General features: G+C 43.6%; 1 long non-coding RNA gene across 1 annotated transcript; it reads left to right on the forward strand.

The window, feature by feature from the left end:
• Positions 1 to 258: 258 nt before the first annotated feature.
• LOC147016615 (uncharacterized) lies at positions 259 to 20041 on the forward strand. Its single transcript, XR_015049114.1, has 4 exons — positions 259 to 778; positions 19142 to 19232; positions 19381 to 19424; positions 19501 to 20041. It is a non-coding gene; the product is annotated as an uncharacterized LOC147016615 (long non-coding RNA).
• Positions 20042 to 27799: the final 7758 nt, after the last annotated feature.

Raw genomic sequence — 27799 nt, forward strand, 5'->3', positions numbered from 1 at the left:
CCTGCCTCACTGTGTACCCACCCACAAACAGGCTCAAACAACAATCGACATCACGTCATCACCCCCAGGAACCAGGTAAGCCAAGAATCAGGAGCGCCAAGAGCAGGCAGCAAAACCTGCAGGAACGGTCCAACCATGAAGAACCGTCAGGAGCTCTCAGGAGCCGTAACCAACGGGCAGCTGTAAGGAGCTGCCAGCAATGTTCAGGAACCGTAAGGAGCTGTCAGCAATACTCCAGAACCATAAGGAGCTGTCAGCAAAGGTCAGGAACCGTAAGGAGCTGTCAGCAACAATCAGGAACTGTAAAGAGCTGTCAGAAACCGTAAGGAGCTTCAGCAATGGTCATAAACCATAAGGAGCTGTCAGTAATGGTTAGGAACTGTCACCAACTCTCAGGCCGACAATCCTCCCGTCCTTTTTATAGATGACCAGTGTGGGGGAGCCTCAAGCAGACTTCAGTCAAATCCACCTTGCCTATTGGCGCATCGTTGCACGTGACCTCCAACCGTCAATCTCGTGACCATCCCTTCCTTACAAGAGCGAGACGCAACTCCCAATCAACACAGGCCCGGCCCACGACGCCACGTTTGGGGCGCCAAAGGGCGGCCATTTGCCGGAATTGCTGAGCGAGAATGTGGGGCACTCACAATTAGTCAACGGCGGCAATCTCCTCCCCGTTCAGCCTGACACGAGCAGGAGCCAACCAGCATTCATGGAGTTGCCGAACGGGGTGTCGGGTGTCAATGGAAAAAGGTGGATGTCAACGTCGGTGAAAGAGGTGGGTGTCGAACTTCAATGGAAGAGAGGTGGGTGAGGTAAATGATCCACAGCCTTATTTGACCATCAGAATGAATGAAATGTGAAAAAACCCTCGGTGTGTTTAATCAATTATCCTGCAAGTCCAAAGTGTTCTGATGGAAAGGGGAAGGAGTCTCTGTTGGGCTAATGGCTATCTCTCGCGTGCATGAACGTGTTGTAAAGAGGAAAACGCCATCCTATAAGAAAGGGAATCTGTTCTATACCCTTCTCAAATGTATCAGAGTTAGAATCCCACCAAACAAAGGGAATGGTCTATATTGGACATGCATTTATGAAAATAACGGTCTGAGGACTTGAATGTTGTGTGCATTAGTCAGATCTGATTCTGAAATCCACAACAATATATATATATATATATATATATATATATATATATATATATATATATATATATATATATATATATATATGTACACCGGGTGTAGTGGCGTGTGCCTGTAATCCGGCTCCTCGGAGGCTTGAGCACAGGGGCTCTGTGCTTGGCCATGCTATAGGCCCAGTCACACCTTGACGTTTTAGCCAGCACTGGCAACGTATCAAAATGTATGTAAAACGCTGGCTTACGTTGAACTTTTGATTTTTTTTTAAGATTCGGATGTATTCATTATGGGTTGGTCGTATGCATAACATATTAGTAACGGACACAGAACGTTTCGTTGTCTTATAGATAACTTATACCAACGAATGCTTAGCCTGTTGTCGGTGTTCACAACCTATGCCCAACGATAGTCTAACTTATGCATAGCACGCTGCACGTATCGCCGACGATGACGTGACGTAGCCTATTAAAAGGCTGCCGCACAACGATTCAAATCATAACCGCCGGAGAAATGGAAGTGTCAACACCGCAGTTAAGTCACACCTTGGTGATCTTGCCAGCGTATGCCGACCTCTGAAAAATGCGTCTAAAACGCTGGCGCACATCGAATACGGTATGGGTAAGTTTGGTATGCGTGAATAGAACGCTAAGGTATGCTATCATACGTCGTATTAAGTGGAGTACGTCTTGTAATTATAAACGTGTTAAAGATTTTACGACGTACTTGCCATATGAAACACGTTCCGCATGCGATGGGAATAAGTTGTACGCATGATATGCCAAGGTTGTCACACATCAACAAAAGTTACTTGTAAGGTACTCATAAGTAGAAACACTCAAGGTAATGGTTTTGTTCCGAATGGTCGACCGTGGTTCCACAGTGTTCCAGACTCCATGTTTTTTTTTTTGTTTTTATCTTGCCAAAACGAAGTTTTTGCAAGATATTGTTGCAAATTCGCGTCCGCCGGCGTGTGATCGGCCGCTCGACTTGAATGGCGGCCGCCTCGCCCACCGGAACGGACAATTCAGTCGTGACCCTCTCGGACCAACGCCGGGAGCTAGTCACGGGTGGGGGTTTAACCTCACCACGATCGTGCCAATTGCCCACCCGCGCAGGATAGGGTTGCTCGCCAAATTCGATCTACCTAAGTACCTGCGCGAATGGTCGACCGGGCGATCGCACCACGCCACAGGCCGACTCCGGACACGAACTGCTTAAGCGGTCTGTTCCGTGCTACAGTGATAACCGAGCAGTGCTATCGTTGGCCTCGAAGGTTCTGATTAATTATCGGGCGTATTAAGCCCACTACGAACCCTTTACGTGAAGCAGGATGGAGGGTCAATAAAGAAAAGACGAAGCAAAACGGGAAAACAGTTCACACAATGCACATTTATTACGCGACACATGGAGAGCACACATATACAGCCAAACAGTCAAAATGCACATGTAGCAGTAACAACAAAAGAAACAATGACGCAGAGTTACTACCGAATACGCGTACACATGGCAACATTTATACAGTTCTACTTTACAGACGGCGCCAACACACATTTACTCAAAAGCAAAGGAAAGAAGCCACCCTCATAGACAAGGGGGCAGACGGGCCTGTAGGCTAATATGCGTGCGTGACCTGAAGGAGTGGCCAGGTCCGCGAGACCGGGTGGGTCCGACCCGCGTCCTCGTGCCGCGTTGGTGGACGAGCCGCAGATGTGGCCGTGTGGCTGTGCCCTGACTCCATGCTCCTTGGCGGGTTTCGTTGGCACGACATTTGGAGTGGGGTGGGAACAGGGCCCCCTTTGTTGCACTATCTCAGCGTGGGGGAAAGGGGGAATTGTTGATGCCCTGGGGGAGGGAGAATGGCTGGCTGGCTTGGGTCCCGCGACGAGCGATCTCCCACTGCGACCTCGTCGCCGACCGCCGTCCTTCTCGCCTCGGACCCGAGCTCCTTGGCCTCTTCCCATAACTCTCCTCAGCCGACTGCAGAACCCAACTCGATGCCTTGGCCACCCGACTCCACTCTCTGCCACACTCTGCCGCTGCCACACTCTGCTCTCCAACCAAAAACTGACTCTGCCACTATTCGCCTTGCGCTCGCCGTTTTATAGGCCGGCAGGAGAAAACAATATGCAAATTTCCGGATCAGGATGACCTCGGGGGCGGAGCCACGCTCGCCCATTGGACGGAGGAAAAGTGGGCATGAACCTCCCCTGATCCTAGAATTTGCATATATCAATTTCACACCGACGCTTGGAGGCGGGGCCAAGCCGCTCCGTGCTTGCTAATTGGGCGGATCAGAAGTGGGCGTGTAGCGTTCTTGATCCGAATTCTCCCTCGGAAAGGCCGCTATTTGCACTCACGGCTCGGTGCGTATCTTGAACGAGCCCAAGACAGCCCGACGCTCAGTGTTCACAGGTGGTGCGGGAATGGCTGTAGAAGGAGAGAGGTGAGGGTGGTGGAGGGTGTATCGGTGGTGGTTTAATGGTTGGTTCAAAATAAAGATAGAACAGAAAAACGGCTATCTCAAAGCGTCGCAGCCCGAATGAATCACCTAAATTCCCTCTAAACAACGGGTTTGGGGCTAACTACACATGTACTTAGAGTTATCTCACCTACGGGCCCTGAATGGTGGTTTGCGAATTTCCACAGCCATAACAATATGTTAGTCAGCTTGTATGCTTTTTTTTTTTTATCTTGCCAAAACGAAGTTTTTGCAAGATATGTAAGTCAGCTTGTATGTTTTTTTTTGTTTTTTTGTCTGTAATCACGTATAAAAAATTCTGCAGAGCACAGTTATGATTGGAAATTTTTGTAACTTCGCATATCAGAGGCCTATAGAGGTCCCTTTCAGCGCACAAAATTTTGAAGGTCAAGGTCAAAGGTCAAGGTCACTGTCGCAAATCAGGGGAGTCGACGAAACCCTTATTTTTTGAGTAATTTTGATCGGATCGTCTTCAAACTTCATGGGAATATAGGTCATGGTCTGGCGCTCAGCTGATTAATTTTAGGTGACGATTGGCCTTGACCTTCATATGTTTTTTTTTAATTTCATTTATTTTTTTGTCTGTAATCACGTATAATTCACTCTGCAGAGCACAGTTATCATTGGAAATTTTTGTAACTTCGCATATCAGAGGCCAATAGAGGTCCCTTTCAGCGCATAAAAATTTTGAAGGTCAAGGTCACTTTGTCGCAAATCAGGGGAGTCGACGAAACCCTTATTTTTTGAGCAATTTTAATCGAATCCTCTCCATACTTTATGGGAATGTAGTTTATGGTCTGGCACTCAGCTGATTAGTTTTTGGTGGCGATTGGCCTTGACCTTAATGGTTAGCGCCTGAGGTCAAACGTATTTGACCGCAAGGTCAAATTTTCAAGTTTTAGGAACCATATCGTGTAGTACCTCAAATTGAACACCTTGATGAGTGCTTTCTCGATATGTCAAGCTTGAGACATTATGACGTCATTTGGTGATGTTATGAGGCAAAAGCATATTTTTCATGGTTACTCTGTAGAACGATTCTCATCGGAATCTCTCGTAGGCAGATTTCCTCAAGGAGTCGCTCCTGGTGGATAGCAGCTCTGTTCACCTCAGTGTGACCTTAAAGAAGTCACACATGGTCACCTTTTGGCAAGATACGGGTCACCCTGCGGGTGACATTGGTTTATTTTTTCTTCGGTATGACGGTAATGTTGACACTTCGATTTCTAGTGCGGTTATGATTTAAATCGTTGAGCGGCAACCTTTTAAATATATTTTATTATAACTGCACTACAAATCGAAGTGTCAACATCACCGTCATACCGAAGAAAAAAAAAAAACCATGGAGTCTGGAACACTGACGCTAACCATTACCTTGACGTGTTTCGACTTACGAGTACCTTACAAGTAACTTTTGTCGACGTGTGCCAACGTTCGCATGTCGTGTGTACAACACGTTACTCATAGGTTAGAAATAAGTTTCGGGTACGCTAAACATTACCCTCGACGTGTTTCGGCTCATGAGTAACTTACAAGTAACGTGTGTCAACGATCGCATAACGTGCCTACAACTTATGGCCAGTGTTATGCGGAATGTGTGAGTCACGCTGGCATATGTCTTAAAATTTCAAGCATGGAAAATTTGAGGACAACCAAAAAGTACAACGTTTAAAGCCAGCGTACTACGACTTATGGCAGTGTTTTTCAGCGTGCTCTCAATGTTATCAAAACTTACCCATAACGTATTTGACATGTACCAGCGTTTTACACAAATTTTCCAAAAATCGGCATAAGCTGGCTAAAACGTCAAGGTGTGACTGGGCCTTATGAGAGGGTGTAGGGCAGCCTGGAGTCATGGCGAAACCCAATCCTTATCCCTGTGTCGTAAGAGGCGACCAGGTTTGCATTAGGAAGGGCATCTGGCGTAAAACCTGTGCCAAATCAGTATGCAGATTATACCGGATGATCCAGTGTGTTGACCCCTCACGGGAGCAGCCGAAAGACGAACAACAATATATGTACATGTAAATATGAATATATATATATATATATATATATATATATATATATATATATATATATATATATATATATATAAAGAACCACCCACATCTCTCACCTGTGAATGGAGGGAATAGCCAATCAGCTCTCACCTTATCGAATACACCCAGGTGACTAGGATTATATAAATCATTGACCCCTCCCACACTCCTCTAGCCAAATATGCTGCAGAAAGCAACCCAAGAAGACTTACTCCAGGTAAGTGCGACGCTGTTTTGTACCCTTCCCAGAGTTTTCAACAACTATAAAGACATTCGCACATAGTTCACACAAGAATCCCAATGCTACACACCCCCTCAGCTACAAGACCGGTTTCATCACTTATTGATGAATCATCAGCGATAGCATAGACAGAAATGCATACCAATGAGGCTCCCAAACATGTACCACGTGCAAACGTCAAAAGCAGTCAATAAATAAATAAAGACCCACCCACATCTCTCACCTGTGTTATGAGGGAATGGCCAATTAGCTCTCACCTAATCGACTGCACCCAGGTGGCTAGGATTATATAAATGATTGACCCCTCCCACACTCCTCTAGCCAAATATGCTGCATGCTTGGGAGTGGTCAAAAAATAGAAACATTCAAAGTTTTAGAATGACTTTATATCACATACCTGTCTTTCTGTCTCCCTCTCTGTCTTCCCCTCTCTTTCCTCCTGCTTCTCCTTCTCTTTCTATTACTCCTTCTCAATCTCTCCTCTACTCCTCCTTCAACTTATCCTCCTTTCACTCATATCTTTCTCTCCCCCCCCTCTCTCCCTCTCTCAAATTTTTATTTTTTAATTGTAAGAGCAAAGCACAGTGGACGGAAGGAGTTTGGAAAAAGAAAAACATTAGGATTTTCCTTTGGCATAAGCCAACCAAATAAGCATGATGCATCGTATTCACTTTGCATAATAACATGGATGTGCGTATTTATTTATTTATTTCAACTTGAATTGCTCTGTACATCTTCCTGAGAAACCTTGGGTTGCAGTGTGGTTAGCGTGCGCGTGCACATTCTGCAGCTTTATATACACACTGCCTATCTGTCTTCCCTCCTGTCAACTGTCATGATGAGGCCGCAGTGTGTCTGGGACACTCGCTATAAAGTGGAAAAAAACCCTTTCACCATTTTCAATAAATGATTTGGAGGTCAGGCCAGGGTCTTTGGCAGAGTCAGAGAAACTCTGTCATGGTAATGCAAATGTATTATCAGGTGCTGTACTTCAGATAATGTGACTGGTCTTTTTTGGCCATCAAAATGTCCTCCCAACATGGTTCTGAACCTTTGCCGGTTAACCCCTGCTCCTGTCGGGCGCATCGATAACATTGAGGAAAAGCAAGCGATATATCTGTATCTGTGCTGATCTGGCGCAAGTCCTGAAGTCTAAATTGAAACTCACTGACGATCCGTGGATAGAATACAAGGCAAGGAGGAATGCCATCGACCAGTTTGAGATCGAGTTCCACTGAAAGCTTGCATCGTTATATAATTGAGATTATCTATTGAGGTATGTAAACATACAATTGCACCCTTGACTGGCATACCGATGGGTTTGGTAATCATTCGCCAGAAAATAACTCTCTTTTCCACCTGAAAAGCAAATCCAACTGATGGAAACCTAAAATCTCTTGACAAAGCTCTCAACCACTGTGTGACCATCCTTAGACGTGCCACAGTAGGGGTCTGATCTCTCAGGCCTCTCACTTACCTCCTAACCCTGGTTGTAACTACAGGGTGTCTCAGTAAAATATAAACAGACATTATATATCGAAAACTGTTCTATCTTGTCGTTCTGCACTGCCTTATGATAACAGCTGACTGATGATATGCAATAATTCCATCACGCACTAACGGCATCTGTTAGGTATTCGTGACATTCAACATCGCCCCTGTCTGCCTTTTCATTAATTTTTCTGAGATATTAAAGTTTGTATTTATTGTATTGAGACCATCTGTATTCAATCCCATCTTTGCTGCATACCTCTGATATAATGGATGAAGAATGCAGTCGTGATAGACTCTGTTCAAGCCAAGGCTGAGTGTTTTCACACATTCATTGCTGAAAAGGCCATAATCTCCCATCCTGCCTTCCGATAACCACTCTACAATGGCAACCACCCTCGCTATTGGACTGCTCGCTCCAGTATATGAGCCTCTCTCCTGCTTCTCTCATGGTATTAGATCTTTGATGACATGATAGCTCAGAGGTAGCACACTGGTCTTTGAGTTTCCTCGTATATAGATTTGATTCTTACCCAACTATAAAGCACTAATAGTAATGCCCGGCGTTGCTCGGGCTAGCAATAAAGCCTGGCGTTGCCTGGGGTTTCTTGCAAATTTCCTGAATAGCGTTTAGGGTTGCAGTTAGGGTTAGCGGTTAGGGTTAGCTGTTAGGGTTAGGGTTAGTGTTAGGGTAGCTAACCCTAACCCTAACACTAACCCAAATCCTAACAGCTTGGCGTAGCGGAGGTAAACAGCGCCCGGGGCAAAGTGGAAATTTGCGTCCCCCGTAGGCCTTAAACTTGAGTGGATTTGAATGGAAAATCCCATAAGGGATATCGATTTATCGATTTTTTTCGAATATCGGAAGTGTTATGGAAAAAGTTTATAGCCAATGACCTAAGTTGGACCAAAAGCCATAATCGTACCGAATTTGAATGGAATCCGTTGGAGTTTGTGAAAATGCATCAAAACAAATTTTGAGGGCCCTCTTTGGGAAGACAATAATATCATTAGTATATGCGCCAAATCTTGTTTCATTTCATGCGGTAACAAAAATCTGATGGTGGAACAAAGAAAGGGGCGTGTCGAAATATTAATATAGATGAACACCTGTGGTTTGCAGGAAGAGCATGACATCAATGGCAACTGTAAATGTTCCAACGAGAAATCTGATTCGACCATGAAGTGTGCTATCCATTGGGTGTGCTGTGACTGACAGAAACATATCGATCAGCATTGGTTCTTGCTGGTAGATATTATGGATCCTGCAGTACCTTTCACAAAATGTAGGTGATTGCCACTAGCACCCTTGCCAATTTCCAAATTACTACCCTAACTACTACCACTGGGAAGATGATGGCAAAATACTCAGGGTATTTCCTTTCCCTGGAAACTGCTTTGGCAGTCCCTGACAACCTGGAAATTAGTGTTTTAGCCCTCAAGGTCCTTTTGCATCTGCCCAATCTTCTCTTTTCCCGACTGTTCATCAGTCCTCCTCTTATGGTTGGCTGCCTCATTAGGGAAAGACAACATTACTCCTATTCACAAGAAGGATTGCTAATCTTATCCCCTTACTTTCAGACAGTTCAGACTTCTCCCTATCATATGCACCATTATGGACTCTATCATAGCTGCTGATTTCAACATTTTATCTTTTTCTCTTCTACGTAATCTAGGAGAGAGAGGGATGTGATGTGAGGGTGCCAACCCATTGAGCTATGGATACTGGCCTTGTAGGCTAAGTAGTTTCAGGAATGACTTGAAATTATGGAGGAGACCAAGTCTACGACTGGCATTGAAGGTCAGCTTTGCCATTTGGTCCACCTCGGAGAGATAATGGCTGATTGCGAGGCCGAGATTTTCAAGAGAAAGAACCTCTTCCAGGCGCTGACCAAGGAAAGATATTGGGGGGTGGGGGGGGGGGTTCCCTTCACAATAATTCTGGAGTGAGAGGGTGAAACTGTAAGATTTGCCAGAATTTAAAGACATGTTCCATTTATCAGATCAGCATATAATTGATTCCAGATCGACAAAGAATTATGGGAACTGCCTCCGCCTTGCCTGGAAGCAAAGGCGCTGTCACACCTTGACGTTTTAGCCAGCAATGGCAACGTATAAAAATGTATGTAAAACGTTGGCGTACGCTGAAGTTTTGAGGTTTTATTTAAAGTTTTGATCGTATTCATAACGTGTTGGTCGTATGCATAACATATTAGTAACGGGCACAGAACGTTTCGTTGTGTTATAGATAACTTATACCAACGAATGCTTAGCCTGTTGTCGGCATTCACAACCTATGCCCAACGATAGTTTAACTTAGGCATAGCGCGCTGCACGTATCGCCGACGAACTTGTGGCGTCGCCAGTTAAAAGGCTGCTGCACATCGATTTAAATCGTAACTGCCTGAAAATTGGAAGTGTCAACATCGCAGTCACACCTTGACAATTTAGCCAGCGTATGCCGACCTTTGAAAAATGTGTGTAAAACGCTGGCACACGTCGAATACGGTATGGGTAAGTTGTGTATACATTAGGAGCACGCTGAAAAACGAGGAAGTACGCTGTCATATTCCGTGGTACGTCTAGTACGTCGTGAAATTTCAAGCATGCTGAAAATTTTACGACGTACTCGACGTATGGCTCACAAGTTCCGCATACGCTGGCATAAGTTCTCGGCACACTCCGGGATCGTTGACACACGTCGGACACACGTTACTTGTAAGTTACACATAAGTCGAAACACGTCGAGGTAATGTTTAGCATACGCGAAACTTAATTTTTAACCTACGAGTAACGTGCTTTGAACCTATGAGTAGCATGCTTTGAACCTATGTGTAACATATCTCAAACGCACATTGTCGTATGTAGACGAATTTGATTGACGTCTTCCGGACGACCACAGAACTTACTGTACGTGTTTCTAACTTACATCTACCGTATAATGGTGTATTAGCAGCGTTTAGGGGAATTGGTATATACAAATGGGCTTCACAAGAAGAACCCGTCAGTGTTCCAGACTCCATGTTGAGTAGATGTCAATGTCAGTAGTAGTAGTAGTTGAGCGTGTCAGTAGTAGTAGTAGTGGTTGAGCGTGTCAGTAGTAGTAGTAGTGGTTGAGCGTGTCAGTAGTAGTAGTAGTGGTTGAGCGTGTCAGTAGTAGTAGTAGTGGTTGAGCGTGTCAGTAGTATTGGTAGTAGTAGTATGTCCATGTCAGTAGTAGTAGGTGAGTGTGATGGGGAGGGTGTGGGTGATGATGGATCCTCGTTGCGTCCACGAATAGGAGACTACTTTGCACCATTGTTCGATGTTCTTTTCGGCTAATTTTTTTTTTTCTCATTCCCACGATGAACTATTTTTTTGTTTCAGTTTTAAAAGTATTCAAAACGACTTGGACAAATGCATAATGTACTAATAATGAACACAGAACGCTTCGATAACTTATAGATAAGTTATACCAACGATTGATTGGCGTGTTTTAGGCGTCCATAACCTATGCCCAACGATAGTCTAACGTATGCATAGCGTGGCAGCGTATCGTCGACGATTACGTGAGGTTTTCTATTCATAGGCTGCAACTTCACTTTTAATAAATGCCTGTCACTCGCCTATTGTTTTTGGACGCTGGTGCTCGGCAATTGAAATCGTTTCCATTGAACGAGTTGAATCGCTTCCACTGGACTATTGAAATGATTTAATAATAATGCTTGGTTATCCTTGGACCCACTCTGGCTGGCAGCTCGTCGAACATCGCTGGGGGCATTCGCAGGAAGTTGATGAAGGATGCATGGTCCTCGTTCCAGAGTTCCACCATGAGCTGGTCATATATGCCGTAATGGCATCGCCTCCCGATCCATGGTCTCACCCAGTTCCTTCTCCTCCATTCATGTCTTCTTCTCCCGGCTCTATTGGCACGCAACTGGTGCAGTGTCAACTCGATGAGGTCATGTTGATGTTCGAGGATAGGTAGGTATTGTCGTCTCAGCATTGCTGTATCCTCCATCTCTCGGAATGACATGGACATGTACTCACCACGAAGTCTAAAAAACAAGACGGGTTCCTCCTATGAAGCCCCTTTTTATATACCAATTCCCCTAATCGCTGCCAATACGCCATTATACGGTATCTGTAAGTTAGAAACGCATTCATTAAGTTCTGTTGTCATCCTGAAGATGTCAAATACGTCTACGTCTTTTTCAAGTAACATGTTGCAAAGTGTGAACAACGTTCGTGTAGCGTGCTTACAAAATGTTACTCATAGGTTAGAAATAAGTTTCGGGTACGCGTGTTTACCTTACCTCGACGTGTTTCGACTTATGAGTAACTTACAAGTAACGTGTGTCGACGTGTGTCAACGATCGCATAACGTGCCTACAACTTATGGCCAGCGTAGCGGAACGTGTGAGTCATACGCCGGCATAAGTCGTAAAATTTCAAGCATGCAAAAATTTGAGGACAACCAAAAAGTACAACGTTTAAAGCCAGCGTACTACGACTTATGGCAGTGTTTTTCAGTGTCGTCTTAACGTATACAAAACGTACCCATAACGTATTCGACGTGTGCCGGCGTTTTAGACAAATTTTTCATAAATCGGCATACGCTGGCTAAATCGTCAAGGTGTGACAGCGGCTTAAGCAAACATCACTTCCATCCATAGAAAGTGTGCAAAAACATTCCATCAACCACAGACCAGTAAGCTTACTTGCAATTATATGTAAAGTCATTAATGACATGACTGCTTCTGCCATCGTCTTTCCTCTTTCCAAACAGCATGGTCTTTGGCCATCAATTTGGCTTCCGTTCTGGTCACTCAATCTTGGATATGCTGCTGCTCTTCTCTCAGCAAAGGCCAACTTTTAAAGGGGATTATGTGGGATGTGCTCGACTTTACTAAATTGGAGACAGGTGGAGCTGCTCGAAAAGTGTTGATGATGAGGCTCAGGCTAATAAGTCATTTTGGCTATGGGGCTAATTTATCTCTGCCAATACAGAACTTATGAAATGATGTGATCTGTCCTGGAATTATTGGTGCACATGCGCAGAGACCCCTTGCAACAGCAGTCATCGGGGCAGGGAACGTATAGCATGAATGCCAGATAAGGATTGCTACCTAAAATGGCCCAAAAAGCTTCTAAAATAAGCCGAAAATACTTGGAAAAGTACCTGAGAGAAAGGGTGTGCCTCTGCACAATGAAAGAGTTGGAGAACTTTCTGATCAACTTGCCCAAAAAGTCGATATCTTGCAGCCCGTACTGCAAACACTCCCAATTATGTGGGCCCATGGAAGGCCTGTAGACGGGCGCATTCTACCAACCTCCCCAAGCATCCCTGTCAGTGAGTGGACCTTGAACCTTGCGGGATTACATCGTGTGAACATGTCAGGTTTGATGATTTATTTCATGGACGTTTGCAACTGGAAAGAGGATGCCATCATTCCCAACATTCAGGCAGAATTCCCAGAGGGAGATGTCGTATGTGGTTTGGGTGCTTCTTCACACTGATGGGAAGGTCATATCTGTGGCTTGTGATTGCACAGGGTAAGTTTAAAATGATGATGCTTACTATTAGTCATGTTGAGGTGGAGGGTGTTGCGCTTGGGATCTTAGGGTCCTGATTTCGAATCCTGCTTAGCTGCTGAATTAATACCAGGTGGGGTTGACTCAGCCTGTAATCCTTCTGAGGTCGGCAAAATGAGTACCCAGCGTGCAGTTCAGTTTTTATTCTTAATTGTTAGACCACTGCTGCCTCTGGACAGCCGACGATGGCAACCCACCTCACCTCAGAGATTAAACGCATGAAAACGAAATGGTCATTTCAGCAGTTGTCTCTCACCTGGGTTCTGCTAGAAAATGTACAAAATGTTTTTTTTTTTATAATGGTGTTCACAAATAAGTTATCTGCTCTATGCTTTTAAAATAAAACGATGTACTACGTTTGGAACTGTTGTGTGTGTCTATCCACGGTCGTTGGTCCAATTGCTCATATCCAAGGCCTATGAGCAACCACTCATGGAAATGACCATTAAGGTCGTTATCGTTTTGTCAAGGTCGGTACGGCTTTGTAATTGGCCAATTTGGTTTCCTCATGTGTTTCCGCCATTCACTTTCATGGAAAGCGAAGGCTGTGTAGTCGTCTGTGGCTGTCTAATGCTATAATGAACGGCCAGCTCGTAAAGCAGCCATGAAGTGGTGTCAGATAAAGGACATCCCTCGCGGTTCCACACATCACTGAGAGAACTGGGTCTTTGAAAAAGGGTTCAATACGTTTTTTTAAAAGTTGATTTGCGCAACTATTAACCATTGGGTGTTTTTTAAAAGTTTGACAAAAAAAGTGTCAATTTGAACCTGGATCTTGGTTTTAAGTATTTTCATTATTTAGCAAGAGTAGTCGTGATTTTGTTGTATCTATGTGGGTGGTGGAAGAAGGGGCTGGGGGGGAGGGGGTGGGGAAGGGGGCGTAGAACAAAAGGCATGAAAAAATAATAATAATTTGTTGTGGATGTGGAATTTAATTGAAGAAAGAATTGAGTTTGACTACTTTTTTTTTCTTTTTTTTTTGTTTGTTTTAGTTACGAGAACCTTTAAAGTTTTGTGGGAGAAGAAAGGAAAAGGAAGAGGAGATGCGATAGGAGAGGAAGGGAAGGAAGGGAGAAGGGGTGACAGTTGGAATTCAGGGAAGGGAGGGAGATGAATCAAATACTTTGTAACATTCACTGGACCAGTTCCTGTAATGTTGTTCACATGTCAATCAGTAGATGGCATGCAAAGACTTAACATACCATCTTTGAACTGTCTCGTTGTCTCATTTTCCTGAGCAATATTTTCAATTTAATTTGAAACTCCAGCAAAACAGTCAGACTTTAATTGCTAATTCAACTTGCTTTGAACATACGGTTGTGTTTACTGTGCCTTTAGTTTGCATTTGGAGCGCGCATGTTTTGGATTAAATATTTATTATTGGAGTGCAAGAAAGACAGGTGTTCGCAAGAAAGACAATATCTTCAGCAGTTGTTCATTTCGTGAGTCCTGGGTGGAAGTAAAGAGACTATGTACAGGGTGTCCTGTATAAAATTCTTGCACAACTTCGAACTTTTATAACTTTTGATTTGCACATGATAGAAACTGTAAATTAAAGCATAATCACCTCCGCCACCGAAGGTGAAGGCGGTTATGTTTTCACTCCTGTCTGTCTGTTTGTCTGTCTGTTTGTTTGTTTGTTTGTGTACAAGATATCTCAAAAGTTGTGGACGGATCGGATGAAATTTTGTGGACAGGTTGGATGTGTGACACGGATGAACTGATTTAGATTTTGGTGAAGATCCGGATCCGGATCCGACTACTCGAATTTTTAAACTGATTTTTCACCATTGAGAGATCAGGCCAAAAATTATACATAGCACGATATCTCAAAATGTTGTGGACGGATTCGGGCAAAACTTGGTGGACATGTTGGGTTTGTGACAAGGAAGAATTGATTCGATTTTGGTGAAGATCCCTGGATACGATAATTATTAAATTTTTTTAAGTGATTCTTCACTATTGAGAGAGACAAAAACGATATAGTACTGAAAAGCATGATATTTCAAAAATGTATTCATCCCGATATGTTCTCGTGGATCATGCATTACGTGGCGGAGGTATGCGCTCCACCGAGTGCTCTTCTCATTCATCAAGTTTTGGTAAAGTTCATGTTATGAATGTTGTTGTTATTCCTGTTGCCAAATCCACAATTCCCCTGGGGTTCTTGACGAGTTGACATTTTCTGATGAGGCAACTTCTACATCAGTGGTGAAGTCAACCACCACAATTACCGCGTTTGGTCCTGAACTACGACGATTAAATCTTTCACATATCACCTTGTACCAGCAAGACTCGGCTCCCTGCCACTATGCTTCGAATGTGTGGTGTGACGGTTATTGGATGATATCTTCCAACAAAAGTGTATCGGTAGACGTGGACCGATTGCTTGGCCACCTCGTTCACCTGACCTATTCTCATTGGACAACGTTACTTGGGGTGATGTAAAACTGCCGTTTTCTCATCAAAACCACATTCTTTGGATGAATTTATGGTTACGATGACAAATGCAATTAATAGAATGACTCAACAGCAGCTGGAGAATGTTTTCAAGAAGTTGGAAAATTGGAATGAATGATTTATGAAGAAAAATGACGGTGATGTTGAAGCCTAAAAATTTGAACTTTATTGTTTAAAAACCTGATGAATTACACTTTCATACACAATTTATAGTTTGTTTCTATCTTGTGCACATCAAACGTTATAAAAAAATAAAAAAAAATACAAAGGTGCTCAAGGACTTTATGGACAGTCTGTATTTGTTCCACAAACAAGAAAACTCATGACTTTTCCAGTTTGTAGCATATTTGTAGTCATTTACAGGAAGTGCGAGCCGAGGGTGAGTCTGTAACATGCACAGGGAGTGGACCTTTATCGGTAACAATCTTTTCCATCATGTAGACGTCCGGCCGCAAAATTATCTCACGGAACCTTCACCGACGTGACCCGCTCGGTCGGGACTGTGGATCACCGTGCCTGTGCAGGGGGTGTCTTGGCTTGTGGTGCTTAGCTTTCAGTGCGGCGCACGCTGTAGAAAATGAAACGGCACGCCATCAATCATTCAAATTCCACCCCGAGGCATTCTTGCCGCTGCCAGATTTGTTTTGAGTGATTGTACATAACACGACGGCAACCGACAGAGCGCCTCAGACGAGCACATGAAAAATGCATCGCCTTTAGCGCGACACGCCTGCCCGCTAATGCAGTGTTTTCACGCACTTTTATGACTGTCTCGGACAAAATAACAACTGTATTAGTGTCATATAGTGCATCCTATCCATCTTACGGCATGCATTGCACATCCGTTCCACCGTTTGAACGCATATTCACCGCGGAGCGTTTATCATTTCTTTAATTTTTATCTTTTGCATGGGTGGGGGAAATTGCCTAAAAGTTTCCATCATCACTGCGTTGCTATTGCTGAGATTTTGAAATAATCTCATGAAATGAGTGAAATGTTAATTTTGCTGATGAAATGTATAAGTGTTTCGGATCATGTACATTTCCCCTGATAATGCCAACTCACATAAGGAAGCGCTAGAACATGCCGTGAACCTAATGCACAGTGCCTGAGACACCTGCGCAATGTGAAAGGTAAAAATAGAATTACAAGGTAACCTACGAAATACCTGACACTTTTGCTAAGGCAAGGAAAAATGCTGCCTCGGAATCGTATGGTCAAGCACCTGCCGCCCTTCCTTTAATGGTCTTGGTTTCAAGTGGGCTGATGAACGCAATGATTTGCTTATACAGTGTATCAAGTTGACGCCAAAAATAGACCGATCGATAGAATAATCACTAAGAATTTGGAGTCGAGGCCAAGGTCGGAACCGTGACAAGCGTTCCGGTTTTCTGAATATTTCCTGTTCCTCGATGCGCTGCTGAAGACAGCACCGTCACCCCGCATCGCTGGACAGGAGGCAGATACACCGGCCATCACACCAAACGCAACTTTGTTTTCCACATTGTTCAAATCCTGCTTCGATTCGCCCTTGAAGGCAACAATTTGTCAATCGCTGGATATCGTAATCCACATCCTATACCAGGGACTTTTGATAAGCAGTATTCAGTCCGTAAATGTTTTAAAAATTTTAATTTAAAGTGGTTTTTTTTTTTTCATACAATAACTGTTATATATGAAAAAGAAACTGCATAGAAAGTAGTAGTCTTACATTGTTGAAAATGGTCGTCCTACATTTTTGAAAGTGGTAGCACTGCATTATTAAGAGTACTAGTTTGACACTGTTCATAGTAGTCGTCCTCCACTGTTCATACTTGTAGTCCGATATACTGTTGCAACATAAATAGCTGTTGTATATAAATATAAATAGCTGTTATAAATAACTGTGACGTACAACAAACTGCATAGAAAGTAGTAGTCCCACACTTTTAAAAAGTATTCATCTTACACTGTTTATACTACTAATCCTATACTATTTGCAGAATAATTAGCTGTGATATATAACTATAATTACATCTCAAAAAAAATAAATGTTTGCACCAATAAATTACATATTCCTTTAACACCTTCAATTGAATGTCATGCATGGACAGCCGGCTCATGAAGGACCTGGGCAAAATACTTGCTGCCGCTGACCCCAACAGAAGTAATGTGGGTAATATTTCAATGACGTCACAAGGGCGTAACTGCAAATGTCAGCGGTGGAACCCCTCACAAAATTTCCTCATTTTGCTTTTATACTTGATCTCTCGACATTTTAATGCCAAACAGCATCATTCCAATCACAAATTAATACTATACCATAAAAAGAATGATATACAAACACGTGTGGGGTAAACAAATATAGATGCTGTTCTCATGTGACAACCATCCATCCATCCATTGGGACCACACTCTGTGCAGAGCGTTGGTGCTGCCTAAGCAGACTCCTTGGCTATTGGGTCCAATCCTGGATGGGTCGCCACTACGACACAGGATACCGAGCAAGCTGGTACTCATTTTGCCGACCTCAGAAGGACGACAGGCAGAGTCAATCCCACCTGGTATTAATTCAGCAGCCATGTGCAATTTGAACTCAGGATCCTCAGATCCCAAGCCCACCACTCTAACCATTAAGCCAACACCAGGTGTACATGACAACCAATATGGATGAATCTGCTGATGAGAAAGGGTGGAGACAAAACACTTTGTACGGATCAAAAATTAAAATAATTGTATTGAGGTATTTATGAAACCTCCCACCAACCTTAGGACATCCACTGGGACCCCAAAACGTTCCACAGAAGGTTTGACAGGGCTAGCCACAAAACTGAGGGAGTAGTTATGGGACGGGGGGATGGACACTCCTGCTTTATAGTTCAGATAAATGGCAGATATATGTATATACCGTATATACTGTATATACCGTATATATGTATATATATATATATATATATATATATATATATATATATATATATATATATATATATATATATATATATATATATATATATATATATATATATATATATAAAAACATTGTAGTGACAATGAGTGTCTTACCAATGCTACTCTTGAAAATACCCTCAGGTACACCTTTTATCGACAGCACAGGTGTATTTTTGTTCTTCAAAAGCTGTCATGGACAGAACTTTGTCGCCTGTTTACTTTTTCTTCACAATAATTTCCCACTCGCTTGATATCATTTGTAACCCATCGATGTTCAACATGCCAGGACCGGTAATTTTATGAAGCACAGTTGTGTTTTCAAGTTTGAAGTGCCATCTATACATTATTTCCATTAAAATGGTTGAACGCTTCAACCATTAGGTCCATGCATCCCATTTGCTCGACCCACTTGGTACCACCTCCTCACAAACACTTTTCTCCCACCCTCCCTTTTCCCCCAAATCCCCTTCACCACCTTTTCTTCAAAAACTTAAAAAAAATTATTATTATTATTTACTGCCCCCTTTCAGTTTTTGCACACATAATAATGTAGATGGACCCAAATACCCTATCTTGTCATTTTTTGAGCAGCCTGCTTCCAATAGATTTTTATTCTTTCCTTTAACCACTTTGCCCCATAACCGCAAACGATAGAAGCCATTGGACCAGCGGCCACAGCGTTTGAAACGGCCGTGGAGGCGGGCAGCACTTGGCACTGGAGAGACGACTTGACGAATGGCTTCATTCGTATCTAATTCATTTATCTTGTGCCTCTCGCTGCAGGGCCTGTCAGTGTTGAAGAGGAAGACGAGGATTCCTTTTCCAGGTCAACGGCCCTTTGATGAAGATTAAGAGGCTGCGTGCTGTGCATGGTGTAAGCAGTACATACCAATTGGTTGTTTGCAAATTGATGCATTCCAGAAGTAAAGACTTCAGAAGAGCTGCAGACACCTGTCCAAATGTACATTTTACAGTCCTGTCACGTGAAGGTCTCATTGAAATACAATTTTTTTTTTTTTTAGCTATACCCGAAGATCCTGCCACCATTTCCCGGGTAAACAATGAGGTGTGTGTGTGTGTGTGTGTGTGTGTGTCTGTGTGTCTGTGTGTGTGTGTCTTAATGCTCCTTTCACCCCATACAGCAGCAGAAAATGGTTGTGAAGGGACTGAAGATACAAGTCATATGCCAGGATGAGGACAAAGGCCTGAAGAATTCCATGGGTCAAGGTGGAAACTTCCCCCAAGACGAGGTCTTCTCTGTCTTTCGTGTTACAAAATCCACACGGTATTCGGTGCACATCTTGGTTGGTTATTCGTTCTCTTCGTTGAATAAGTGTGTACGTATGTGTTTTGCGGGTTTTATAATCCTGATATATAAAAAAAAGAAGTTGAACATTTTCCTGAACTCTCCACTTTCCCATTAAATAAGCATAAATAATATAAACGGTTATGATGTATGACGTCATCACAAAACACTGAATGCAACAACTGCTGTTTGTATCTTCCCTCTGACGTCCATAAAATATGCATCATCCTCAGGGTTCAGGCCCATCATCCTGGGGTCAAATCTTCTGTGCACGTCAGACATTTGACCCGTTGCCCATGATGCCTTCTTGAGTGACAAGTCTTTTTGTTGCTCAAGTACTGTATTAATTAAATGAATCAACTGAATATTCCAAATAACTTGTGTTTGTTTCAATGTACTTTTAGAAATCCATTTCTAAGTTATAAACAAATTATAAGTTTTATATCAAAAATATTTTCCCAGTGGATAAAATTGCTTCTTTTTTTTTGTACCGTGTACAATAGAGAGTGAAGGCTCTTGGCAGGGCTCAAACACTGAACGGATCAGGACGCAACGGAACAGAAGGAACGGTCGAGAGGGGAAACACCAAAGGGGAGTTGAAGGACAACATAGAGGGAGACTTGGAAAAACAATGGCTGTGAGGAGGAATGGGGGCAGGGAAGGACGCATGGGGTGTACAAGATGAATGCAGAAGGAAACTAAAGAGGGAAAACATTCAAGCTTCATTCCAACACCACCGATTCATACTACCTCTGATACAGCACACTTAAGCATATATTCTAATTCTGATCTACCATACTCTTTACAGAGCGTTGTTGCTGACGAAGCAGTTTCTTGGCTCAGGTTATACTGGGTGATTTGCCAATTCCTTCCCAGAACCAAATGTATTGCTTCCGCATAATATTGGACGGACAACCAAGGCATGCACAGTGCGGGTAAGGATGACAGGTAGGGGAGAAGGCAAGAGTGGACAACATTGATACAGAAGTAAAATTTGGGAGAGGGGGGAGTGGGTTTAATGAGTCGAGAAAAGATCAAGGTTTTGGATTGGGGACGATCTGAAATGGTGGTGAACAGCTGCCTTGCGGACTGAGAGGGAAGAATGACATTTAAGGGAGTGTTGAAGGTGGTTCCTCAGGTGGGGGAAAAGGAGGAACAAATGAGTGGAGGTGAGCAGTGATCCTGGATTTACGGAGGTTCACGAGAAAGAGGTTGCTGGTGGACCGTGTGCATCCTACAGACACCAGGGAGGGGAGGGGGGAGAGGGGGAACAAAGCACGGATGGGGTAGTGGGTGCAAGGAGGAAGAAGATAGAGAGACCACCGACCTGTCGGCGATGGCAAAATAATAGGCCCGTCGACTCCGATTAATCATGAGATATTATAATGATGTTAGCCCCAGAAAGGGCCAAACTAGTCTGTAGCTTTGCTTTCCATCTGCTTGGTGACAGTATTTGATATTGGCATCTTTGCACTGCAAGAGGCCCTTCTGGGGATGCAGTCATGACGTCATCGTGACGGTATCGTCACAGCGTTCGCCCAGGTCAGAGGGCTTCATTAATCATCTTCGCAGAACTCATGACCACTGAAGATAATGCTGATTCTTCCTGGTTGTGATTGGTGTGGGTAGAAGACAATGTGTCCATGTGACAGATGGCACTTGTTGATCCCAGATCGTGCAGCAATAGCTGTAATGGAACTCAATCTGGCGTCCTCAACAATCACAGTCAGGGGTGCATCATTAACCAGTTTAAAGCCATCAGGCTTGAAAGTCACTAAGTGGATGGAACAATCGATAAATGCCTTTTACTTATGTGTGGGTGAGCATGGCTTGGTGGGTGTGGAAAAAAAAAAGAAAAGAAAAAAAAGCAGAAACTGCTTTTGGTTAATAGGTCAAAGTACAAGGGTTGGGACCCCTCTCAACAGGACTTTGGGAGGGGCAGAGAATTGTTTGTAAAGTCTGCCCAATGTATGCAGGATCTTTTGGGTGGAATAGATGTTGCACACAATCCCAAGATACACAACTTTTTTGACCAGTTTACGCCCCTCGTTACGGAAGACTCCATCATTATTGTTAATAAATATTTTTTTTGTTGAAGAAATTCTCAATGTCAACTTTTCTCGACGTTTAGCTCATCAGAAACTCCGCAAGACCTCACATATACTTTAAGTGACATCGCTCATCGTTTAAGATTCAACTACAAGGCTCTACTACTATTTGGGTCCTGTATGTACTCTCGTGTTCATTCTCTGGAAGCATTTGCAACATCTGGATTGAAGAAGCAAATACAGTAGTGTGTGTGTGTGTGTGTGTGTGTGTGTGTGTGTGTGTGTGTGTGTGTGTGTGTGTGTGTGTGTGTGTGTGTGTGTGTGTGTGTGTGTGTGTGTGTGTGTGTGTGTGTGTCATTGCCTTTCTTTTTCTATGTGTGTATTGAGAGGTGGAAATCTTGCAAATTGTTTGTATGTAAGGCTCACTTGGCGGTGCTCGGATGGGTTTGAGGGTAGCTTGGAGTCGCGGCCGAAACCCGAATCCTATCCAGGTTTCTCCCGATGGCTCCATCTTTGTCTCTTCGGGTTCCTCCTGATGGCTGTTTGTTTGAGGGCCGCAATTATTCACACCGCCTCGTGGCGTCTGCCACAGGGAACGTTATAGGCCATCGTCTTTCACGAGCCGGTTGGCCACGCCTGACGTTCAATGAGATTTAAGATTCAAGCTACAAGTGAAACATGTTCAGACAATGTTTTATGTTTGTCAAGAAAGGAAACAATTGGAAAACATTCCATATTATATAATTACACCTTCACTGCTCGTGTTATTTTGTTAGATCAGGATCGACATAGAACTGTAACAATTAATGGTGAACACAAATGTGTAATAATCTTCATCACACATTTGCGTGCACATTTAATTGTTATGTAAGCCTGGTGTTGGCTTTACGGGTCAGGTGGCTGCCTAAAGATGTTAGGGTCTTGAGTTTGAGTCCCTGTCGGCCCGTTAAATGACACCAGGTGGGTTGGCTCAGCCTGTCATCCTTCCGAGGTCGACAAAATGAGTACCAGCTTACTGGAAACGGGGAGCACTGCATCAGCGGCACAGCTGCCCACCCAGCAATGATCACAACCAGCAGCCACAAGGTGCAATTTTTATATCAACGATGCTGCAGGTGTAATGCGCAGCAGTTCAAGCATGTCGACCGAGCTGGGAAAACGTGACTGGAAAAGTTCTGCATGGGAAACTCTTACTGTGTTCCTTCTCGGCAACGACTCATTGTGACCAATCAAGTTTCTTGTTTCTGTTGCTATTGTCGTTACAGGACTTGTTGTTCACTGTTCGTCATGCATTTTTGCATCACTTGCTTCGATTTTCCACGTTTTCTAAATTCCTGACTGGTAGCCCGACGTGTCCCTTCCCTCGGTGGAATTCCTCCCGTAAGAGCTTTCCAGTCGCCATGCCTTTATCACCATCTGTACAAGGACACGTCCATTGGAAGAACAAGCATCAGGACTTTGCGATTGGATTGATTAGTTGAAGAACAGACATCAAGACTTCTGATTAATCGGGAATTGATGGGAAAACAAAAGCTAAAGTAAGAGTTAAGTTATGAGATGCACCTTGTTGCTTGCAATTGCGTACACTTTCGGGGCAAAGAGCAACCTGTCGACACACCTGTAAACCCCCCGTGTAATTAGTTTATTTTCTCCAAGATTTCTACACAGAATAAGATTTCCACAAAGTTTGATTGTAGATGCTCTTGCAAAGAAGACACAAGTACTGGCAGGATAATGCAGAACTAGCACATTTTTACCTTTGAGCTGTCTTGCGTCTTGTGTAGTAGGTTCGATCACCTGCGTTTGAGTTTGAGACCCTTTTTTACCCGTTGAATACCACCAGGTGGGTTGACTCAGCCTGTCATCCTTCTAAGGCTGGCAAAATCCATTCAAGTTTGCTGGAAACAGGGGGCACTGCATCACCCCCAGCAATTATCCACACCCTTGGCCAACGGGTTTGAGAAGGACTCGCACATCATAAACTGGTATCCCGATCCTACTGGAAGGCGAGCACACTAAAATAGTCCCTGTCCCACGACGAGACATTTGACCCAAGAGACTGAACGTAGTGAGACATCTAAATGTTTTGATCCCTCGTTCTGGTATTTCATTTTGGAGATGCATGTTGATACACTTGCGAACGCGTCGCTGCGAAACGTCTCCGATCCCATCTCAACACAAGTCCCTCCAACATGTCCATCGATCGCTATAAGAGTTCACCCCCAAAGTGATCCATCGTGGGGATGAGTGCTGTTCCTTAAGAGTCCATTATCTCTTTAAAATTCATTATTTTAAACACTGCCTGCGAGGTATTAGTGCCAAATGGCTCAGTTTTGCGTTGGGGGTTGGGGGGGGTGGGGGGGTTAAAGTTTTACTGTTGTCATTTTTCACGTCCTGCCGTAATAGCCACAGCAATTAAGACATCGTGTGTGCAATTCAAATGGCAGTATAAATTAGACTGTCTGATGATTTCTGATAATTCAGCACAATTATGAGGCCCCCGCTCGGCTCAGCCACATCGTACTCCCTTACACTGCTCACCGTCCTGATGGAAATAAATAATGCTTTAAAGTGATGCAGGCATTGATTTTTATGGACTCCAATTTTTAGCTGCACAACCTAATTGATTATTATCGATATGTCCTTTTTCTTGATCTCACAGAGCATTTTGAAGCTTCCGTGCGCAGCAACAATTCTGGGGCTGGATTTGAACGCGTGGACTTCCTTTTGGAAACCACACTGGGTTTCCACCAGCGATTTGGCAATGCATGCATTGAAGCATGTGAAGTATAGGTATCTCCTCCTCTTCTTCTTCTTCTTCTTCTTCATTATTACTTATTACCCCCACAATTTTTGGAAAAAATGAGGGCATCTTGTAATTGGCTCTGTCCGTCTGTCCGTCCGTCCGTCTGTCCGTCCATCATGCTATCTCATCCTAAACGGTTGTACATAAGTTCACCAAACCTCGTAGTTATGATCACCACGTAACAAGGTCCAAGAGCAGTCATTTTTGTCTCCGCTCCCTGGGGCGAGGTCAAAAGGTCAAATACCAAAAAAAAATCAAGTACGGACACGTTTTTTAAACCTTTTTTTTGTGTTTGTTTTAATGAAACTTTGTATATGCAATCACCATTGGGGGACACATGAAATACGCAACGATTCTTTTGCTTTGACCTCCGGTTCATGCCCCAGGGGGTGGGGACTTCTGGTCACGGGGTCAAAATAGGTTAAAAAAAAAGACATAATTAACTCAAAATTAGATATGGGGTCATTCCTGATGGAACTTTTCGCCACATTTCAACTTTGCTTTCGGTTTAAGTGTAGAGAGTTGTGATTGCGATGGCGTGTCATCGACTTCGTTCTAGTTATTATTATTATTACTAGTGTGTGATTACAACATGCCTGGTGTTGGCTTAATGGTTTGGGTGTTGGGCTTGGGATCCTCGGATCCTGAGTTCAAATCCCATCCGGCTGTTGAATTAATACCAGGTGGGGTTGACTGTGCCTGTCATCCTTCCAAGGTTGGCAAAATGAGTGCCAGCTTGCTGGTATGCTGTGTCGGAGTGGCGACCCATCCAGGATAGTGCCCAATAGCCAACGAGACTGATTTGGCAGCACCAACGTTCTGCACAGAGTATGGTTCCAATGTTTGGATGGATGGATGGATGGATGGGTTACAACCATTGTTACAAATGATATTTTGAGGGACCTTCAAATTTGACCCGTACTCTTGTTTATGAACAGTATTCAAAATAATTATTTTTGAAGGAATTTGGTTTTTTTAGTGATGGGAACCAATACCATCCTGATAGGTTAGTGAACAAGTAGTGCACTTACCATTTAGCTGTGGAGTTTGGGTACGATTCCTGCCCCGACTATAAACTGTGCTCTTGGTGCTTCACAGGCAGCCGGGTGATGCAGCGATGTGTGTGCCATCCCCATTGAATGGATGTGCGGCACCATTAGATGCTTAGGTGTAAAAGATCTCACAGCATGTTTTTCGACCAAGTGGAGGCAAGTTATCACCGGCACCCTGAACAAATTACGAAAATACCCGCCCGAACGCAGCAATGATAAAATGAATATGCAAGTGCGGAGTGACATAACCAAGAAGGTGGAACAGCAACAAATACTTGTGCCTTGAAAACGATTCCAAGTGTGGTGTTGTAAGTTAAATACAAGCTTTGTTACCTGTTAGAAAGAAATTCCAGGTGAAATGAGGAGTCCCTAATTTATTCAGCTCCTCGTTGGTTTCACGTTCGGTTTCAGAGTTCGTTCAAATCGTTTTGTTTGCAGAACACATAATTCAACTGAGAACCTGGCACACCACTGAGCTGTCCTTTTGTGGTTTATTTTCCTCCACATGATGAATCGATCAAATAAACCTGTCGTTCTGATGTAACTCCAACGGGGAGCGCTGCCTCATTAGGATTCACAGGGAATATTAAGCCGGCTGCCCCTTTTACACCTATATGGGATGGGCATAGAGGTTCCACATGGTATTATTTTCGAAAGGATGCTATAAATTGGTGTTATGTTGAAGTGAACTTTGCCCATTATACTCATTCGTTTATTCATGTGTAGCACGTGGCTGATGGTTTGCATCATTGCTGGGAGCGGCTGTGCTGCTGATGCAGTGCCTCCTTTGGGTTAGAGTAGGACTTTGTACTTTTTTTCTTTTTCATGGTGTCGGCGATAACTCGACTCTTTTTGGGAAGCATGCCGTGGGGTCTTCAGAAACCACCAGCTAATGCTGGCAGACGGGACACCCGGGACACCCGGGGTTTGGTCCATCTGAGTGGCACACTTTGCGATGCCATGCCCTGCCTGTGACGCACCAATCCAACAGTTTATAATCGGGTGGGAAATCAAACGCAAGATAGGCAGCTCATTGGTAAATATGTTACCTCTCTGCTATCTTTTCTGACCACCATTATACATAGCCTATTGTATACATATTACGTATATATATATATATATATATATATATATATATATATATATATATATATATATATATATATATATATATATATATATATATATATATATATATATATATATATATATATATATATATATATATATATGGAAGGTTCTCAAAGGATTCGGTTTACATTTACAAAACATTGTATGGAAGTTACAGCAGATCAACTAAGCCTGGTGTTGGCTAAACGGTTAAGGTGGCAGGCTTAAGATCTCAGGGTCTTGAGTTCAAGCCCTTATCGTGCCATTAAACAACACCAGGTGGGTTGACTGAGCTTGTCACCCTTCCAAGATTGGCAAATAGAGTAACAGCTTACTGCAAATGGGGCACTGCATCAGCAGCACAGCCACACTCCCAGCAATGATGTAACCACCAGTCAAAGGCTGCATACAAAATAATATTGGCAGATCGACAAACTCAGACATTGTGTACTCCACTTAAAACTGTCTAGGATTTCTTTGATTCCTGGACTGACTGTGAAATGTCATCCTGGTTCTTTTCAGGCAGTCCCTGGCACCAATGTGTATGAAATCCTTTGGAGGAGACGTTAAGCTAGCAGTCCTCTTTGCTAGCTTCCGCCCTCTTGGGATCCCGTGTGCCTGGTGTTGGCTTAATTGGTTAGGGTGGTGGGCTTGGGATATTAGGATCCTGAGTTCAAATTCTACTCGGCTGTTGAATTAATACCAGGTGGGGTTGACTGCCTGTCATCCTTCCGAGGTCGGAAAAATGAGTGCCAGCATGCTGGTATCCTGTGTCGGAGTGGCGACCCACCCAGGATTATGCCCAGTAGCCAAGGAGACTGCTTCGGCAGCACCAACGCCATGCACAGAGTATGGATGGATGGGATCCCGTGCTGTGTATCAGAGGAGAGTTCTGTGGACCCGGCTGGAAGAGAGATCATGAGGCTCTTTGGCCCTGCCTTGCACAGGAAACCCTCTCGCTCCCCTCATGCACGCTTCTTGCGCATGTGCTGTCGTACAGGTTGTGTGAGGTCGCACACGTTGTGCAGCCATGATTACAAAACCTTGCATTCGATGCTCCGTGGTAACACGTGTGAAACATCCATTTGTGGATTGTGATTCATGTGATGAAAGTACAAA

Source organism: Eptatretus burgeri, chromosome 11 (genome assembly GCF_056783735.1).
Source record: "Eptatretus burgeri isolate ZD-2024b chromosome 11, Ebu_testis_v1, whole genome shotgun sequence".
NCBI classification, from domain to species: Eukaryota; Metazoa; Chordata; class Myxini; order Myxiniformes; family Myxinidae; genus Eptatretus; species Eptatretus burgeri.